The 15,750-nt window shown below is 41.3% G+C and overlaps 1 protein-coding gene across 1 annotated transcript in view; it reads right to left on the bottom strand.

Annotated features, from left to right (window-relative positions):
• LOC136866853 (dynein axonemal heavy chain 1) overlaps positions 1-15,750 on the bottom strand; it is a 1,878,455-nt gene that overhangs the window by 971,129 nt on the left and 891,576 nt on the right. The gene's annotated exons all lie outside the window — the stretch shown is intronic.

Here is a 15,750-nt window from a genome sequence, read left to right on the forward strand (position 1 = left end):
CAGGTAACAGACAGGCACGCTACCCCTACACCACGGGGCCGGCTAAATTATTTTTAACAGTATTTTAAAATATACAGACAAACTATTTTACTGCATCACTTTAATTATAACCCTTATAGTAAATTTTTAGGAGACAGTACACATTACATACAGTAGTGAAACAAGAAACCTACCTCCGTGAACACCTTTCGACTAAATCCGCCAGTCTCTGTTACCGTTAACTTTTCCTCCATTCACGTTGAAACTTCTCGTCAGTACCACGCAGCCGAGATTCGTATATGGAGCTTGTCATCCGCGACTTCGGGCGTTGCTTTCTTACGTGACCGGCAAGTAATTCACACCCGAGAAACAGCGACGCTTCGCCGATTTTCCGAGCACTAGAAGTTTTAGTTTTTCGGTTCCCATCATATTAGCTCCCAGCATCACTGTCACTCTTTCTTTACTTGTTTACTGTTCCTCACAAACCACAAATTTCTGATTGCACAGTTATTGTTATGCAAAATTCGAGTTAGAGTATTTTTTGCTTTAAGGGAAAAAATGTCATCATCATCATCATCTGTTTACCCTCCAGGTTCGGTTTTTCCCTCGGACTTAGCGAGGAATCCCACCTCTACCGCCTCAAGGGCAGTGTCCTGGAGCTTCAGACTCTTGGTCGGGGGATACAACTGGGGAGTATGACCAGTACCTCGCCCAGGCCGCCTCACCTGCTATGCTGAACAGGGGCCTTGTGGAAGGATGGGAAGATTGGAAGTGATAGGCAAGGAAGCGGGAAGGAAGCGGCCGTGGCCTTAAGTAGGTGCCATCCCGGCATTCGCCTGGAGGAGAAGTGGGAAACCACGGAAAACCACTTCGAGGATGGGTGAGGTGGGAATCGAACCCACCTCTACTTAGTTGACCTCCCGAGGCTGAGTAGACCCCGTTCCAGCCCTCGTAGCACTTTTCAAATTTCGTGGCAGAGCCGGGAATCGAACCCGGGCCTGCGGGGTGGCAGCTAATCACACTAACCACTACACCATAGAGGCGGGTGTACATTATATCACTGTGTATTATTGGGAAACAGAACCAACACTTGTCCTTAGCCTACCTAATATATTATGCATCGTGTTGTTTCCATACACTGCTCGCAGATAACGCTGACAGCGTCCTCGGCCTCGAGTCCGGACTCGAGTACCTCGAGTTTTATGGTCCTAGACTCATTCGCAGCCCATCACTACAAGACTGAGTACCTCAGCACGGCGTGCGCATGTTTATATGCGAGCGCGGGAAACGCTCTCCACAATATTGTAACCAACAGCCACACGAACAGAGGAGACCTTATTTTTGGGATTACTCTCGTATTTTGTTCTACGTGTGTGGAATGTGTCCTGTAAGTTTCGCCATACCTTATTGTTAGACCCTATTTAAGATTTCATACATATAAACACGTTTCGCGATCATATTTTATTCTTTATATTGTTGCGGGGGCGGGGGGTGTCGTGTTTTCACATGCGACAGTTTTCCTACGGGTACGGCAGTTTTACCTATTAGCCCACTGCATTTACTCTCTATATACCGGTACTTGTATATAAAAGCCACTCTTTGATCACCAGATCTCCAGATGAAAAAGACCTAGAAAGCTGAAATTAGGAACATAGGTTCATCCTTTGCCTTAGAGGTGCGCTAACAAAGGATTTTTCAAAATTGAGCTTCTGTCCTAGACTACCCTAAAAGCATAGGCAAACATAGGCGAAAATTGAATTTGTTGATCAAGGACGAGACAAAGTTCATTATGACATAAGGAACAAATCTCGGCATGTTCCTATGGGCCCTAAAACCAACCGCTTTCCAGATATTGGCACCACACTACTAGCTCTAAGTGCTGGGGAGCACGTGTTGGCAGAGGCGATTAGAATTACAACTTCCGCTTGAGCAGAAAAGATAGTAGGAAGAATATATCTTGTGACGCAAGTTCACGGTGATCACTATGGCCGGCCACAAAATGAGACGCAGGTCAGTGAGGTGACAAAGAGTGACTCACGTCGAATTCTTCACGGTAGAGTGAGTCACGGCGACAATCGTCGCAAGTTGGATCGCAGTTTCAGGACGCAGTTTATGAACTATCTCTGCCGGTGCGACGTAGAGCAACTTGTAAGAAGAAAAAATAATACTCATAATAATTACTTCGTCCGCCTCTGTGGTGTAGTGGTTAGTGTGATTAGCTGCCATCCCTGGAGGCTCGGGTTCGATTCCCGGCTCTGCCACGAAATTTGAAAAAGAGGGCTGGAACGGGGTCCACTCAGCCTCGGGAGGTCAAATGAGTAGAGGCGGTTTCGATTCTCTCCTCAGCCATCCTGGAAGTGTTTTTCCGTGGTTTCCCACTTCTCCTCCATGCAAATGCCGGGATGGTACCTAACTTAAGGCCACGGCCATTCTTTCCTTCTTCCTTGTCTATCCCTTCCAATCTTCCCATCCCCCGTCAAGACCCCTGTTCAGCATAGCAGTTGAGACAGCCTGGGCGAGGTACTGGTCATCCTTCCCAGTTGTATCCCCGACCCAATGTCTCGCATTCCAGGACACTGCCCTTGAGGCGGTAGAGGTGGGATCCCTCCAGGTATAATTACTTCCTTCTCTCATACCCCCTCGTCATAACTTAATCACATTATTTGTTGCTTATTTTTCTCACTAAAATTCACATTTTTTGTATGGAAATAAATTGTTTTAAATTTGTATATCTCAGTTTGGACATTACAAATAATTTGTATTTGTCACATCAGTTTATTTTTGGAATTTCTCATTTCAAAACATTTTTGCATACATCAATAGAAATAACATTTAACTGCAATAAATTTATATTTTGTTGCTTTATCTTGTACATTATTTCTTCCTCAAAACACAATATATATTATTATGGTGGTTTAGACAAAAAATACATTTAATATGATTTCTCAAAAAGAATTCCTGAGTCAGAAAAATGGTTTAGCAACAATATGAACAACAAAGATCGCCGTGAGTCTTGCAGGAAACTGCGGAAGAGAGACTGCGGTCCGCAGGGTCACCACGGGCAGCAACTACGTCATATCGCCCTGCGTCACCTCACGGACATGCGGCACATTTTGCGGCCGGCCTATCAGTTGTCTCATTTTGGTCACAACGCTTTTTATACAATTTGCTTTACGTCGCACCGACACAGATAGGTCTTATAGTGACGATGGGAGAGGAAAGGGCTAGGAGTGGAAACGAGCAACCGTTGCCTTAAAGTACATCCCCAACATTCGTGTAATGTGCAAAGGAGAAACCAGGGAAAGCCATCTTCAGACCTGCCGATAGTGGGATTCGAACCCACTATCTCCCGAATGCAAGCTGATAGCTACCTAGCCCAAACCGCGCAGGCACTTGGTCAGTCACAACGTATTATGGTTGTTCTACCAGGATTTCCTAGAGCTCCAGTATACTGTAGTTCCTGTTACTCATAGCTGACTCTGTTTTCCTTTTCTCTTCTATATGTATCTTCTACACCTAGAAAAGCACAGCGAGTTTCTGCGTGCAGCTATCTCATTTACAACAATACGATCAAACGTGCTTCTGCGTTCTGTGATACAGCTTCATACTGCTTCGTTTTAGACGCATTTGAGAGATAGTAGGTTCGAATCCCACTATCGGCAGCCCTGAAAATGGTTTTCCGTGGTTTCCCATTTTCACACCAGGCAAATGCTGGGGCTGTACCTTAATTAAGGCTACGGTCGATTCCTTCCAACTCCTAGGCCTTTCCTATCCCATCGTCGCCATAAGACCTATCTGTGTCGGTGCGACGTAAAGCCCCTAGCCAAAAAAAAAAAATTAGACGCATTTTGGTCACAACGCTGTAGTTATTCTACCAAATTTTCCTTTCTGTTTGCCTACAGCTCCTGCAGTTCCTGTTCCTCACAGCTGACTATATTTTCCGTAATTGGATTCGTTAGGCATGGAGTTTAGTGTTATTGGTGGCGTAATGGTACCTCACTGTGTTATACCCACGGAGGGAGACTGGTCCTCTTTCTTCTATTCCCTATCTTACTTAATGCACGGAAGTGACTCGCTGGTCGAATTGCCTTAATAAGGAAAGAGTTATTCTCACGCCTAACAGCGACACCGCAGCGAGCTTCAGTGATTCCTTATTGGACAAACTTCCTACTAAAATGGTGAGATATTAGTCTGTTAACTCCGTAGTGGAGATAGAGGACATAGTGCACTACCCTGTGGAGTTCCTCCACGCTTTAAATCCACCACGTTTTCCACCTCACAATCTCAGTATGAAAATTGGAACACCTATAATGTTGCTACGAAATCTGATATCTCCTAAGCTTTGCCATAGTGACAGGCTGCCAGTGAAATCTTACGTGGTAACGTGATGGAAGCAATCATCTACACGGGATATAGTACGGAAAAAAAACAGCCTTTATCCTCGCATTCCTTTCTTTACCTCCGACTACCATTTCCTATTCAAACGACTGCAATTTCTCATTAAAATATGCTTGGCAATGCCAATAAACAGAAAACAGTCTTTAGAATTTGCTGGTGTGGATTTAAGGAATTATTTTTTTCCCTTGGCCAGTTATTTAAAAGTTGCTAGTGTGGATTTAAGGAATGATTTTTTTTTTCCTTGGCGAGTTATACATAGCCTGTTCACGTGTGAGCTGTCCTCACAGTTTTGTGTACTGCAGCCACATGGGCGAACGAAAATGCTAACTCCTCAAGTCGATATTTAAGAAGGAAGTTGTATATTCTGTGTACTGTTAACAACAACCTTGGTCAGGCAGAAAGCAAGAGGGCCTGCAATTATAATGAAAACAGCCCAACTCGATTGTGACTGGCTGCAGGCTAGGGAGCCTGCCATTATAACGGGACTCCCCAAGTCCAGTGTGATCAGCAGTAGGCAAGAGGGTCTGCCGTTATAATGAAAACTCCCCAACTCGATTGTGATTGGAAGTAGGAAGGGCCTGGGATACGTAATGAACACTCCTTAAACCGACCGTGACTGGCAATAGGCAAGGGGGCCTGCTATTATAATGAAAACTCCCCAACTGGATCATGACTTCAACAACAACTCTGGGCAACATAATCTGAACAACAGTAGGCACAGGGCTCTGCCTTCATAATGGCAACTGCACAATTCAATTGTGGATTTGCTTCACAACGCACATATACAGATAGGTCTTATGGCGACGATAGAATGGGAACGGGCTAGGAGTGAGAAGGAAACGGCTGTGGCCTTAATCGAGGTACTGCTCCAGCATTTGCCTGGTGTAAAAATTGGAAACCACGGAAAACCATCTTCACGGCTTCGAACCCACTATCTCCCAGATGCAAGCTTGCAGCTGCGCGCCCCTAACCTCACGGCCAACTCGTTCGGTAACACCCTCAACTCGACTGTATCTGGCAGTAGGCAAGAGGGCCTGCCATTATAATGAAAACACACCCCAGCTCGATCGTGGCTGGCAGTAGGCAAGAGACCCTGCCATTATAATGAAACCTTCCAAATTCGAAATTGACTGTCATTAAGCAAAGAGGCCTGCAATTAATATCTTAACTCCCAAAAACGACTGGGTGGCAGTAGGAAATGGGGCCTACCATTGTAATGAAAACTCCCCAGGTCAGACTTTACATGAGAAACAACGTACGTCTACCTTCCCGAGATGTTTCTCGGATAGCGCTAAGAGCAATGCAAACTGCAAACTAATTAAATCCTACTCAAAACGTGTATAGTATTTTAACTAGAATTCCATATACAGCGTAGAATTCCGTAGGGAAGCACGGGTATTAGAACTAGTATATTTATATAGCTGACCGCAGTTGACGGCTAGACCTACGTTCTGCCCTGTGGGCGGGGGCGGTGCAATACATCCACGGTAAACCCTGCCTGTCGTAAGAGGCGATTACAAAAGGATTCCGTAGCTCTTAAGTTGGAAGCGTGGGTTTGAGTCCGTTGGGTCCCAGCTGAGTCTGGCATTGCCAGTCTCGTCAACCAAACTTGCATGGTCAACTCTCTTCATATCCCAACGGTGTTGGGTTTGAGAGGCCGAGGTAGGCTAATGTTCGAAGATTTGAAGCTATTCAACTCCTTATTGTTGTGTTGAACAATTTCTATAATGAGGAGACGTAACCAAAGAAACAGTCGAAATGCTCTTCATTATGAAGAGAAAGATTTTGCTGGAACGTCTAACAAAAATAATATGCCTGAATTCCATAATGAGACTTCAGTCACTGATCTATGGGCAAACTATCGATCTTATGGACTACGCTGAGGCTAGGACGATTGAAACGCAGGAAGATGATTGGAGAAATTTTAACGCGGAAGATCAAGAACCAGTAGGAGCTCACTTATCAAATTTGAGAAATTTGGAGAAAGAATATCGGATGCAAGATGAGCTCGAAAATGTCAAGATAAACATCGGTAAACTAAACTCGCAGACGACCCTGCCACCTCAGAAGATCTCTGAAAGAAATGTTACAAGTGCAAAGGTACAGGCTACGGCCACAACAAAATTATCGACTAAGAGCCAACAAACCACCATGTATTCAGCCGTGGAGGCAGAAGTCAAACAGTTCACAGTAACGCTCCTCGGCGATTATGGAACGAAGCTGCTGTCAAAAGAACCAACACAGGAAACCACTTCGTCATCTACGAAAAATTATACTGAATCCTATCAAGGTATAATGGCAGGACAGTCACGGTACCTATCTTCCACCGCTCTGTTAAATGAAGTACATGTAGCAAAGAACTCACGTCTTGCACACACAACAGCATATCCCTTTCACCGACAATCTGTGCAAGATATGAGAGGTCTGGACACAGTGACCAAAAAGAAACCCGCATCTGATTCTACTACCTCAGAGGAAATACAAGAAGAACAACAACAGCAACAGCAACAACATCATCATCGGTATAGACCTTCCACTCCTTTGATTAAAGAAGGAGAAGAAATGAGGAACTCGGCTCATGCACACGAAACAGTATATCCCGTTTTCCGACAATCCGTACAAGAAACCAAAGCTCCGGACACAGTGTCGCGAAAGAAACCCACATCTGATGCTACTGCCGCAGAGGAAATACAGGAAGAACAAGATCAACAACAACCACAACAACAAAAACAGCAACAACAACATTATCGGTATAGACCTTCCACTCCTGTGATGAAAGAAGTAGAAGAAATGAGGAACTCGGCTCATGCGCACGGAACAGTATATCCCGTTTTCCGAGAATCGGTTCAAGAAATTAAATCCCTGGACACAGTGTCCAGAAAGAAACCCACATCTGATGCTACTGCCACAGAGGAAATACAAGAAGAACAACACCAACAACCACAACAAGAACAGCAGCAGCAACAACATTATTGGTATAGACCTTCCACTCCTTTAATGAAAGAACTAGAAGAAGTGAGGAACTCGGCTCATACACACGAAACAGTATATCCCTTCCTACGACAATCGATACAAGAAATTGCAGCTCCGGACACAGTGTCCAGAAAGAAACCCACACCTGGTGCTACTGCCACGGAGGAAATACAAGAAGAAGAAGGAGAAAAAGAAGAAGAAGAACAACAACAACCACAACAAGAACAGCAGCAACAACATTATCGGTATAGACCTTCCACTTCCTTGATGAAAGAAGTAGAAGTGTGGAAGTCGCCTCATGCACACGCAACAGAACATCCCTCTTTCCGACAATCGGTACAAGAAATTAATGCTCCGGACACAATGTCCAGAAAGAAACCCACATCTGATGCTCATGCCGCAGAGGAAATACAAGAACAAGAACAACAACAACAACCACAGCAAGAACAGCAGCAACAACAACATTATTGGTATAGACCTTCCACTCCATTGATGAAAGAAGTAGAAGAAGTGAGGAACTCGGTTCATGCACACGAAACAGTATATCCCTTTCTCCGACAATCGATACAAGAAATTAATGCTCCGAACACAATGTCCAGAAAGGAACCCACATCTGATGCTACTACTGAGGAGGGAATGCAACAAGAACAAGAACAACGACAACAACAGTATCAGTATAGTTATCGGCCTTACACCCGCCATGAAAACATAACAGTAGATCCCTTTTCCCGAGAATCGGTACAAGAAATCAGAATTGCGGACACAGTGCACAGAAAGAAACCCACATTTCATGCTACAGCCGAAGAGGGAATGCAAGAAGAATGGCATCGCTGTCTGATGAAACCTTATGCAAACGCAACAGTATATCCCTTTCTCCGACAATCGGTAAAAGAAATGAGACCTCTGGACATAGTACCCAGAATAAAACCCGCATCTCATGCTACTCCCGCAGAGGGAATGGAACAACAACAAGAACTGAAACAATCGCTAATGGAAATGCTAAAGGCACTAACATCTGCGGCTCCACGAGTTGACGGTAACGTAGGGGATTTGCACGAAATACCACAGGACGATAATAATTTAAAGTTGTTCATTAGGCCTATGCTATTAGTTTCAAAAATTTTCAAAAATCACGTTATTGTCCCAGAAATGTCTGCTTTAAGTCCATCAATGTACCCATACCTGATTTCAACTATGGCTCAGCAAAGCATTAGACCCAAACTGACCACTGTAATTCCAATACCGTATCCATACTTGGTTCAGCCTATAAATAGAAACGAAGAAGCAGAAGAAGAGGAAGACAGACGTATCGCAAAAGTTGCCAAGTGGCTTAAACACAAACTCAAGAAAATCTCATGGCCAGAAAATGACGTAAATTTGAACATTATGGTTAACAACATGAAGAACATCTATCAGCTAATGGGAAGTGATTCATGGAAAGAGACACAACATCGACAGTATGTTAGCCATAAAGGAATGTGGAATGTAAACGACCAACTGACATAACTTTATTTTTGTTCGATTCAGGATGAGATTTCATGTGTGCAGCAAGTCGTTTCTATTTCTCAGAAACGCGAGCGCGCGCACGACATTCGCAGGTTCTCTTGTTAGCAGAAAATGTGTATTATGTGACTAGTGATACAGAATTGTACTACTAGTCTTGAGAACCATAATATCACATTATGAATGAAGTGAGACACTGTGACTGACTGTCAGACTGAACATATCAATTTGTAATATTGTCGATTTTTATATTCATAATTTTACTTTCTGTCATTTTACGTCTGCATTGTACCACTGTTTGTACAGCATTTTAATTTGTTTCGTCTTTATTGTTCGTATAGTTATAGTTTTACTCAATGACTTTTGTATATCTGTTGTAACTGGAGCATGAACTCTGTAGTAGTTGACACTTCACAAATAACTTCTTTTTCTTCAGTGCAGTGATTCATTTTTGCACACTCTTCATCCTTTACCAAATTATTCAAAGGTCTAATTCTTTTTAATTTTTATTCTACGTTACCGGTACGTTATAATAAGCTATTCATATATATATATATATTTTGCAATTGACTTTAGGCCGCACCGACACAGGTAGGTCTTACGGCGACGACAGGGTAGGAAAGGCCTAGGACTGGGAAGGAATCGGCTGTGGCCTTAGTTAAGGTACAGCCCCAACATTTGCCTGGTGTGCACATGGGAAACCACGGAAAACCATCTTCCGGGCAGCCGACAGTGGGGCACTGTTAATATTAAAGACAAGCCTTCGTACATAGCATACGTAGATCTAGAAACGGCATTCGATAATGCTGAATCGACAAAACTGTTTACGATTCTGAAGATGATCGGGATCAGATCTTCCCCTTAAAACAAAAATGACCACCACCACCACCACCACCACCACCACCACCACCACCACCACCACCACCACCACTACCATCGAGAACGAAGAATTATCTACAATGTGTACAAAAATCAATCTGCAGTGAAAAGAATCGAAGGCTATGAAAAAAGAAGCGGCAATCCAGAAAGGAGTGAGGCAAGGCTACAATTTGTCCCCTCTCCTTTTCACTGTTTACACAGAACAAGCGATACAAGTAATCAAAGAGGAATTTGGAAAAATAATCAAAATCCAAGGAGAGGAAATCAAAACTGAGATTTGCCGATGATATTGTTATTCTGAGTCTGCAGAAGAAAACTTGCTCCATGGTATGGACCCAGTCTTGAAGAAGGAGTACAAGATGAAAATAAATGAATCCAAAACAAAGGTGATGCAGGAAATACTAGATTAGGAAACGAGTCCTAAAGGAAGTCGATGAATATTGTTACTTGGTAGCAGAATAACTAATAATCGCAGAAGTAAGGAGGACACAAAATGCAGACTAGCACAAGCAAGGAAAGCCTTTCTTAAGAAAAGACATCTGCTTATTTTAAACATTGATGAAGTTTTTGAAGACCGTCTGGAGCGTGGCGTTGCATGAAAGTGAAACATGAACGATAACTAGCTCAGAAAGAAGGAGAATAGAAGGTTTCGAAATGTGGTTGTACAGAAGAATTTCGAAGGGGAGATAGTTAGATCGAGAGAAGAACGATTTGGTGAAAATTTACCCGAAGAAGAGACAGAGTGTTATGAAACGAAGGCACCCAGGTCTTGTTCAATTGGTTTTTTAGAGAAATGTAGGCAATAAAAGCGGCAGGGGTGGACCAAGGTATGCATATGACAAAGAGATTATAGTACCTGGAATATCTTGAAAGGGTTAGGGGTCCGCAGAAATATACTCAAAAACATCATAATAAGTATTATCAAAGATTCGTTAAGCATTCTGTACCATCACCTATAGTGAAAATCCACAGCCTGTTTCCAGTCACCATCACCTATATATTTCATAATAATTATTAATCTTGGCCAATTAGTGTGATAATTACGTATGAATGTGTTACATTCCGTAAAGCTCAAACTTTTCTTAATTTGTGCATACATTTTTTTTCCAAGTTGTAACATTACGTCTACTAGTTTCTTCTGTAAAATTCAGGATATTTGTGGTCAAACACAGTACGTGTGCTGATGTTCTTCTAAATAAATACATTTATTTATTTATTTATTTATTTATTTATTTATTTATTTATTTATTTATTAAGTGGCGAAGTTAGGGCTCTTGGTCATCTCTTACACTTAACCCCATACAGAGAAGTTATCATGGTAATCAATTACAGTTTATGAAATAAGGAATAGCAATAAAACAAGATTATTATTGATTAAAATAATATGGGATAAATAGAGAGTGGATAATAACAGAAATATATCAAATTAATACCTAAGGAATATATATCTACTTACTAAAAGCAAAACTTATTCTAATATGAGGTAAAAAGAAATTAACTGAATATTACAATGTTACAGTCTGAGCGAACTAAAAATGATGTTACTATCTTATCTATTTCTAGGAACAGTGCATAGTCTTAAATGAGAAGAGTAAAAACTTAAATGGGATAGCTTAAGGTACTTAATTGTAGTACGTGATTTTTTGTTTCATTCGCAAAGTCATTCACTCTTACAGTGAAGAGAATGGAATTGCGCATGGCTTTTAGTGCCGGGATGTATCCGAGAACTTCGGCTCACCAGGTGCAAGGCTTTTGATTAGACTCCCATAGGCGACCTGCGCATCGTGATGAGGATGAAATTATGATAAAGTCGGCACATACACTCAGTCCCCGTGCCAGCGGTATTAACCAATTTATGGTTGAAATTCCCGACCCTGGCGGGAATCAAACCCGATACCCCTGTGACCAAGGCCAGCACGCTAACCATTTGGCCATGCAGCCGGACACTCTTACACTCATTTGAGTCAACTGCATGTACTCTGGAGAGTAGAATTACGAGGAGTAGAATTCCTTGAATGTCGAACAAGTCTTGTGAATATTATGTAAGTACGGTAATTGTATATAAGCACATTCTGTAGCCTATAATTCTAATTATTTAATATTGTAATTTTAAGTGGGAATAGAGGCACATACGTGTACGTAGAGCTATGCCCTTTCTACATTCACCATCCCTGAATCGTGTCCACAATTTGTGGGAAATAAATAATAATAATAATAATAATAATAATAATAATAATAATAATAATAATAATAATAATAATAATAATAATAATAATAATAATAATAATAATTGTTACCGTGGTTTGGTGGATCAGCAGAGGTGAAAGAAGGTGCCGGGGTGAATGGGTCTAACTACTTGTGAAGAAAGAATTTAAACTGAAAAGGAAGGCTATATTTTCGAAAAGCAACAAGTTAACAAATTCTCACTTAGTGAGATAACAATAACAAGCAAATTAAAAACAAGACTTCAGAAAAATCCAAGACTTCAAATCCTTAACACACTTGGGCTACCAGCCCCCAGTTTTACAATCTTTGAGCTTCCAGATCAAACTTTACAGAGAAGCATAAATTTACAAAAGGGCAGAGATCCCCTGCTCCCTTATTTACAATATCAAGCCTCCTAGAGGCACTTTTACAATACTTGAAAAAAGCAGACACGCTCTCAGCTTTTCCAGCCTAGTCAAGGCAACACCAAAAATGTCTTACTCTTTCTGGCCTTCCATGGCCCAGCTTAGAAATTGAAACAGGGGTATCTCGTACCCAACCTACAGGGCCTTCGAGTAAAAGAAATAACCGTTAAATAAATGGTCCAAACGAAAAGGAAGGAGGCGGATACTTGCACTCCTCTATGTAGCTTCCTAAAACCTAATGGGCACAAGGCCGATGAAACAGGGGTTATTCTCAAACTATGGAGGTGACCCGTATAAGAAAAAAAATTTAAAACATTAAGGAAGAGAAGAAAATCAGTTACCAAAACGTAGTCACCTCAAACCAGAATGAAGGGGAGCTCGAGAGGGTTAATCACTCTCTATCCCCGAATTACAGTTGGAGATTTAATTAAGTTTTTACATAAGCCGACAGAAAATTACATGTTTAGAAAGATGTTACATGCTAAAGGTTTTGGACTTTTCCCGCGGGTTAAACTGCTGAGCTAGCAAGAAATAAAGATGTTAAATGGCCATTACCTTGCTGAAGACATGCTGCCTGATGAAATAAGCACCACCCGCCTCCTGCTTCACATCCACACACTTAGATAGACGTTGATTAAATGGCCAAGAGACGTGAAAATCCGCAGTTTATAAACCCTCGGGGAAAGTTCGAGACCTTTCACGAATAAACAAGCCACACCCTCTCACTTTTATTGGTAGATGAAAAGTTACACACAAAATCGAAGAAGAAACCTGTGATAGACTAAAAATTAATTACAGAAGTTAGGGATTGGCTGAATTCAAAACTGGCGGAAAGAAAAGGTCAATATTGCCAACCCAAAAATGAATGAACATAATTTAGTAAAGGACAAACTTATGAATACAAAATTTCTTAAAAACGTTCCTTAACTTCGCACCAGGGTGCATGATCATAATTTTTTGCAGAGACATCTATGAGAGAATGTCCACACTTCTTGAAGAACGGAAAACAAAACACGTTGAAATTCACACAGTACTGGCAACTTCATAATCACAAAATTAAGGTAGTGACATCTTCTGAGCAAAAGGAGGTTTAGTTTTAAGTTCAGTGATTCTCCTGTAGAGGAGGTTTTCTTGGCGCAAGATTTAAAAGTACGGCATAGAGGTGTACCGCCCGGTACAATAATAATAATAATAATAATAATAATAATAAGAAGAAGAAGAAGAAGAAGAATTGGTACAGCAGACAAGCATATCTGTCTTCACAGCGCAAAGAGCAGCGAGAAAGAAGCTAAATATTTATCTGTATAAATTTTCTATCGTTCACGAATTGAAGCTGGTGGAAGCAGAGAAGAGAAACATTTTATTGCGAGTGATTTCAGTGGTTTGTTAATCATCCTGGAAAGGAAGTGTTAGAACACTTTTTACCGACGAACATGATGCAAGATACCAGTTACTGTACCTCAGTCTTCTGGCTGGATCAGCAGGTTTTAAACAATGAGTCCGTGTAAACTTGTACAGTTTGATGTGCAACAGCTTTGTAGCTCTGTGTGCAGAAGAAACCGAAACCCCTATTTGTTGTGATCATTTTGGGATTGATTTATTCGGTAACCTTAGAGATTCGCATCAATGTCATCTAGCGTTTCCTCTGTTAAAACTGTTCGTGTGCGCGCATGTTTTTTATTGAACCATGAGCCAGTAGTTTCAAATTTATTTGTGCTCATGAAGGTGGCACTTCATCAGGAAAATGCTAACGCTAATTCTTCATCCAGAATTTTATTTTGCTAGGTGTCCGAACACCGGAGAGTTTAGGTGGTTACGGAAATGAGTGTCATTGACTCCAAGTAAGAGTCAGAGTGCTGGAATCGTGTGCTTAATAAAAGATATTCGATAAAATTCCTGGGGTGTGTGGACCCCTCACCCCCACTCTGGATACGCCCTTGTCTTCATCCGTTATTCCCATCCCTATATAACTGCTGCATTTCATATATTCAGAATTCAAGTGAAATGAATGCAAGGATAAATAATTTGATTAAAGATGCAATATTCTGGTCGAGAATAAATACGGTAATTTTATTGTATGGTAATAATGGTCGTGTGATAAGCTATAAAAGAGTGATAATGATATACAAATGATGCGGAGAAGGAAAACACACACAAAACATATATCGAATGTAGGAGGTATGGGCATAGATATTCCGTTAATTGTTAAAAAGAAATACATGTCACAACATATGCTAGGTAGGATTTACCTTCTCCTATTGGTTTTCCTCGCAAGCCTGGGATACAGCATTTAGTAGTATAAAGTTACTTTTGTGAAGCAAACAAGCAAGCAAGCATTATTATACGTCCTTCGTGGGCCTGTTCTTTCTTTTGCCATTACTTCCATTCTTCGGAGGGATAGACCTCTTAGTGTTCAGATTAACGAAGGTCTTCCTTGAGAACTCAACGAAATATCAGAAATATTTTCCAAATCCAGGGGACTAGTTAGGCATACTTCTCTATTGCTGTATAAATGTCTTCTTCCTGCAAGTCGTCGACTGGGAAACCATGTTTCACATACATGTCAGTTCTCCTCTGACTGTGTGAACAATATTACTGTTGCTGTCAATAAGGACATCAGTCATTTGTCTATATAGTTGCATGAATTGTTGATTTAGTTTGTTCTTAACGGTTTACCTTTCTCACTCTCTCGAATGAGATGATACATGATGGCATTTCAGTAAAATCATTTCGATGACCTCTTCCTCGTATTTCAAGCCCTTCATTTGACTGTCTGAACAACTGAAGATAAATGCCTGGGGGCCGTACCTTGTGTTCAAATCAATGTAGCAGCGGGAACATCCCAACTTTATACCTTCTGAACTAGTATAACGGCAATTTTTAGGGTTTCTTGAAATTACTTTTTCACTTCCATGTTTAACTGGTTCTTAGGAATCGTTAAGAAACAAAGGAAAAATAAATATTTAAAGCCACTGACGTTACTTCATATTCTGGAAAGTTTGTTTTCAAGTATTTGAACCTGTACCTGAAGACGGGTCTCGGGCGCTAATTTCAGTGAATTCGACTAGATATTCTTGCACCATTTCTGGTATGAGATTGGCCTTCTATTGGAAGCTGGTGGGTGTCTAAGCCCACACTTAGATTTAACTCATTTTGGTTCTCACACAGCAGTATCAGTGTCATTATCGTCTCTATGCTGCATCCTGCCTTCTTAGCAAACCACAACGTCATTCATTTCAGTACCCACATAAATTAGAGAAGAAAATAATAATGGTAGGCATTTCATGTTAACTAGTTATAGTCCTACATGAATAAAAATCTACCCTCTTTTGTGGAAACGCGATTTTATTTATTACACATGAATATTGATTTACTGGGGCGCAAATGC

This window comes from Anabrus simplex, chromosome 3, assembly GCF_040414725.1.
Source record: "Anabrus simplex isolate iqAnaSimp1 chromosome 3, ASM4041472v1, whole genome shotgun sequence".
Lineage (NCBI taxonomy): Eukaryota > Metazoa > Arthropoda > Insecta > Orthoptera > Tettigoniidae > Anabrus > Anabrus simplex.